This window comes from Arachis hypogaea, chromosome 13 (assembly GCF_003086295.3).
Source record: "Arachis hypogaea cultivar Tifrunner chromosome 13, arahy.Tifrunner.gnm2.J5K5, whole genome shotgun sequence".
Lineage (NCBI taxonomy): Eukaryota > Viridiplantae > Streptophyta > Magnoliopsida > Fabales > Fabaceae > Arachis > Arachis hypogaea.
This window is the reverse complement of record NC_092048.1, coordinates 106,000,386-106,006,397: the sequence shown is the minus strand read 5'-3', so window position 1 is coordinate 106,006,397 and position 6,012 is coordinate 106,000,386. Positions and strand designations below refer to the sequence as shown.

Below are 6,012 nucleotides of genomic sequence, written 5' to 3'. Positions count from 1 at the left end.
CTAAGAAAACTGGAATTCGAGCCAGGGAAAAAAGAAAGTCAGGATGACAAAGACTTAGTCTTCATTGGAGGGGACAATCTTTTCTCTAAAGAGGTTATGCGTACAAAGGTTCCAAGAAATTTCCAACGTAGATTCCTATGATGGACCTACCAATCCATATAGCCATCTCAGTAATTTCAAAGAAGTCTCCAGATCGAAAAATACTGTACAAATTCTGACCTCTTTTAGAGCTCACAGAGAAAAATCCAACTTCTTTTAGAGCTCACAGAGAAAAATCTGACTTCTTTTAGAACTCACAGAGAAAAAAATCCGGCTTCTTTTAGAGCTCACAGAGAAAGTCTGACCTCTTTTAAAGGTCAGACTCTACAATGAGGTTAAAAACCTCCAGACTGATAAAGAAAATTCCGACTTCTTTTAGATTCCACGAAGAAAGACCGACCTCTTTTAAAGGTTAGACTCTACAATGAGGTCTAAAACCTCATTGCTCACTGATAAACCACTATTTTATGGTTTATATTGTGTTCAATTGTGTGGTTTTATCATGATCCTTACCCACTTATTCATTAAATTAGCATGCATTTAGATTTCCTTCCTGAATTTATTACATGTTTGAAAACTGCTTCCTAGAGACTTTAATTATTTATTTTTAATTCTCTTTTATTCCATTCGATGCCGTGATCTATGTGTTGAGTGTTTCAGACTTTACAGGGCATAAACGAGTTGGAGATTGGAAAGGAAGCTAGCAAAAATGGAAGGAACACAAGAATTTGAGGAGATAACCAGCGAGAAGTGACGCGGTCGCATGGCTCACGCGACCGCGCGAAGGAGAGCGAATCGCAGTGACGCGGCCGCATGGCTCACGCGGCCACGCGGATTGGAAAAGTTCTGGCGATGCGGTAGCGGGGACGACGCGAACGCGTGGCAAGGAAAAAAAACACGGATGACGCGTCCACAAGGATGACGCAATCGCGTGACATGTGCGATCTGCATAATCTGCAGAATTCGTTGGGGGCAATTTTGGACCTTATTTCGACCCAGTTTTCGGCCCAAAATAGCAGACTAGAGCCAGAGAATATGCAGAAACAAAAAGAGAACATTCATTCTATACAGTTGACAATTTTAGATCTAGTTTTACTCCCTTAGGTTTTGGTACTCTTCCTGGTTCTGGCGTTTAACCTCCAGTTTGAGGTCAAACTGGAGGTTAAACGTGGAACTCCTCCCTGGGTGGCATACTCATTCTGGCGTTTAACCTCCAGTTTGAGGTCAAACTGGAGGTTAAACGTGGAATGCTCCTTAAGTGAGGCTTTTCATTCTGGCGTTTAACCTCCAGTTTGAGGTCAAACTGGAGGTTAAACTTCAATCCCAGCATTTCTTATCCTTCATGATTTTGGCGTTTAAGCTCCAGTTTAGGCTTAAACTGGAACTTAAACTCCACATGTGATATTCAAGCTTCCTTTATTGATTTTGTTGCTTCCTTGCTTAGCCTCTTCTTCCCTGAAATCATCCAAACAATTGCATCAAAGTCTTGCAAAATTTCATGAGAAATCTTTCATTCATAGCATTTAAGTAATATAACTAAAACTCATGGAATTTGCATCAAAATCATATTGTTTGGATGGTTCATTACTTTGTTCTTCATTTAACCATTTTTGGTTACTTTAAGCTCAAGAAAATGCATAAAATAACTAAAACTAACAGAAAAATGCCAGTGAAACTAGCCTATGATGCCTTGGCATCACAACACCAAACTTAATACTTGCTTGTCCCTAAGCAAGTCCTGAGTTATTTGAGAAGAAAGTATGAACAGAAAGTAATTACATTGGCTATATTAGCAAGCATTTGAAGTTCATCAGAAGGGTTCTATGCAGAAAGTTGCAGCATCACTTTTTCATACTTATCAGGTAGGATTATCACTTTTTCATTGCATCCGTCAAAAATTGCTATGGCCTCCTGTTATTCTTATGTCTTTGGCACTTCTCTTTTGTTTTTCTTTTCTTTTTCTTAGAGCTTCTTTTGCTCCTTGTTTGCTTAGTGTCATGTGTTGCACAAGCCTTTGGCATTTTCTTTTTTTTATCAGTGCACTACACATATCCACTTTAGGCATTTTAGTTCACATTTCTTCTTGAGACATTGGTGCCCAGCACCTCTTTGTGTGACTAAATGTTTTGTATTGAGGTTGCTCTTGATAATGGACTTTTGGTTGATAATCCCGGGTTAGTTAACCCAAGTTACCAAGTGTTGAAACACTCCTCAGAACCTATTCATCCAAGCATATCCTTAATACATAAACACCACAGGCATTTGTCTCAGAAGTTCAAACCATTGGTGCCTAGCTTATTTTCTCAATTTTTTTGCTTTTTGGTTGCCTTTTTCCGTGGCTTTTTCTTTCTTTTTCATGGCCAAAGACATTTATTCATCAAGATCCATAGACAATTTTTACTTCTACATAAAAAATGATAATTCTACACTCTAATTTTAGTGATGTGACTAAACAATCAAGCATGCATACCACCACTTAATTCTACTTGATTTGTCACTAATTTAGCCAAGTTACTTTTGTTCAAGCTTTTCTTTTATTTTTGGAAACAGAACAAGCATGGCAGGCACTTGTTTAAGAAGGTGAAGTTATATCCAAACATCTAAGCATTCACTTTATTCAAAGCAATTAACAAAAAAAACTACACATTCCAGAAAGAGTCAACATTTACAGTTTAAACCAGAACACGCATGCTTTTGTTTAACCTTTTTAAAGAATTATCAAGGAATAATACCACCTTGTGAAATTCCTTGTTTTCTCTTTGTTGTCAGGAAACACTTTGATTTCTCCTTCTTCTTCCTAAATGTTGCTTCATGCTTTAAGGTTCTTGTTTCCTTTCCTGCAAAGAGTAATGAAGTTGCTTGCTCCTCAAGCACTTAAGTGGTTAGCTCAACTATGTGTGGGTAAGTATCGGATTCTTAAGTTGGTGTGTGAACACCAAACTTAGTCTCCCACTTACTTCTCTGTGTTCTTTGAATCCTTGAGTTATCTTGGAATGATGTTGCTACTAAGGGTTTTAAGCATTTCTGTGACTGCTTAGAATAGTTGTTCCTTTCACATAATTCAAAGGTTGTTGTGTTCAGTTGATCTTTATGGTGGAACACCAAACTTAGAGTCACACATTCCCCTTTGACTTATGGATCCATGAATTCATTGTTTGGTGTGAAACACCAACTTAATTCTTTGCAATGCACAGAAACTACTTTACCCCTTTTATTGAAACAAATAAAAGAAACAGCAAAAAGGTATTACCTCAGGTTGGGTTGCCTCCCAACAAGCGCTTGTTTAACGTCATTAGCTTGACGGTTGTCCCTTGTTAGGGTGGATTGTAGTGCTTGACGTCCTCTCCTCTCACTATGAAAACGTCCCCTCTTGATTCATTCATGACCTCTAAATGTTCCATAGAAAGAACTTTCTTGATTGTGAACACTTGAGGGAGCTGGGAAGGAATGGTCTTGAGGCCAGGTGGGATTGGCAGATAATGACTTGAGATCACTTTATCTCCCGGAGAAAAACCTTCAGTGGGAATTTTCTTGTTTCTCCATCCTCTTGGCAATCTCCCTATCACTCTTCCCTTTCTCTTGAGGATTTCTTCATTGACCTTTATGTCAGGAGGATCCTTCTGATCTGTTTCCACTGATTCTTGTGGCTCTAACTCTTGCAACTCTTGTTTGCCTTCCAATGACTGTTTTAGAGTCTCAGCTGCTGGATTACTTTCCTCCAAACACGGATGGCTACTATCATCTTTAGGCTTTTCAGATTCTGGTTCAGGCTCAGATGCAGGTTTGAAGACTTTGAAAATGAGCTGTTCATCATGTATTCTCAGAATTAGTTCTCCTTGTTCTACATCTATGAGCGCTCTAGTAGTGGCTAGAAATGGTCTGCCCAGAATGATAGGGTGTAAATAGCTTTCCTCCATGTCCACAATGACAAAGTCTGTGGGGAAATAATAATCTCCTACTTTCACCAGCACATTTTCAACTACCCCTTCAGCTTGCTTCTGAGTTTTGTCAGCCAGTTGTATGATTACATCAGTGGATCTCACCTCGTTCAGTTGTAGCCTCTTCATAAGAGTTAGAGGCATCACATTTATGCTAGCTCCTAGATCACAGAATCCTCTGTCAATTTTTGTTTCCCCTATGATGCAAGGGATATGAAAACTTCCTGGGTCCGTTTTCTTAGAGAGTGTGTCCTTCTTGATGAGAGCACTGCATTCTTTGTTCATTGTTACCGTTTGTCCTCCCTTCAAAACTCTTTTCTTGCTTAACAATTCCTTTAAATACTTGATGTGTGTGGGCATTTGATGAAGAATCTCAAGAAAGGGAATATTGACATGCAGAGAATTAAATGTATCTAGAAACCTTGAATAGGTTTTCCTTTTTTCACCTCCTCCTAACCTCTCAGGAAATGGTGCTTTTGGTTGGTATACTTCCATCATGCCTTTTTGCAGATCCTTGGCTTGCTCAGTTCCACTTTCCTGCTTAACTTCTTCCACATCTTCTTTCAAGATTTCTGGTTCCTGCTGTGAGGACCTGATTCCTTCTTCTTCTGAGACTTCCTTCAATATGGTGATGGCCTTGCACTCTTCCCATCTTACTCTCTTTTGTTCCCCCTTAGGATTCTTTTCTGTGTCACTAGGGAACACTGCAGTTGATTTGGGTGCCTGTTGAGATAGCTCTCCTACTTGAGATTCCAACCTTTTGAGTTTTTCACCATGGTTTCTTAAGGTAGTTCTCACATCATCCCTGAAGCTCTTCAATTCAATTATGTCTTGGCTCATGGTTGCCATCATTCCTTCCATCCGGTTTAATTGATCTTGAAATTGTTGGTTCGGATTAGGTTGGGTATGTTGATTATTTTGGCCATGATATGATGATTGGGGGTAAGTGTTTTGTGTGGCTTGGTATGATCTTTGGTTGGAGTTTTGGTATGTGGAATTGTTTTGTTGGTTGTGGTTGTAAGGTTTGTGGTTTTGTGGTTGGGTTTGTTGGTTTCCCCACCCAAAGTTTGGGTGGTTTCTCCAGCCTGGGTTGTAAGTGTTGGAGTGTGGATCATATGATTGCCTTTGTTGGTTTCCCACATAGTTAACCTCATCCCAATCACCTCCTTCAATGCCTACTTCCTCTTGATCTTGTGTGTGTATTGCAGCCACTTGCTTTGTTTCTAATTGCCTGGTAAGCTCTGCTAGTTGCTTGGCAAACACCTTGTTTTGGGCTAGAATTGTATCAACATGGTTCAGCTCCATGACTCCCTTAGTGTTGTGCCTTTCTGATGCATAGTAGTACTCATTCTCGGCCACTGTCTCGATCACTTCAATGGCTTCTTCCACGGTCTTTTTCTTGTTCAATGAACCTCCTGATGAATGGTCTACAGCCTTCCTTGATTCATAAGAGAGCCCATCATAGAAGATGTGCAATTGCACCCAATCATGGAACATGTTTGGTGGGCATTTCCTTGTCAAGTCCTTGAATCTCTCCCATGCCTCGTAGAGAGTTTCACCATCTTGTTGTCTAAAAGTCTGGACCTCAGATCGAAGCCTATTGACCTTTTGTGGAGGGTAGAAACGTGCCAGAAACTTGCCTTCCACCTCATCCCATGTGGTTAGACTCCCCCTTGGGAATGATTCCAGCCACTTAGCTGCCTTGTCCCTAAGTGAAAATGGGAACAAGAGCAGTTTATAGGCATCTTCCTGGACTCCATTGGACTTCACAGTGTCACAAATTCTCAGGAATTTTGTGAGATGTTGGTTTGGGTCTTCATTAGCACTTCCTCCAAAGGAACAATGATTTTCCACCAATGATATTAGCTGTGGCTTGAGCTCAAAATTGTTGGCCTGAATGGGTGGTTTCTGGATGCTACTACCACAATTCCCAGAGGTTGGGTTTATGTATGAACTAAGAACCCTCCTCTCAGGAATGGCATTGTTTCCATCAGCTCTCTCATGGTTGTGAACTTCTCTATCCATGTTGAGATCT

The 6,012-nt window shown here is 40.1% G+C and overlaps 1 non-coding gene across 1 annotated transcript; it reads left to right on the top strand.

The window, feature by feature from the left end:
• Positions 1-5,472: 5,472 nt before the first annotated feature.
• On the top strand, positions 5,473-5,576 carry LOC112739792 (small nucleolar RNA R71). The gene has a single exon (XR_003170731.1). It is a non-coding gene; the product is annotated as a small nucleolar RNA R71 (small nucleolar RNA).
• The last annotated feature ends 436 nt before the right edge of the window (positions 5,577-6,012 follow it).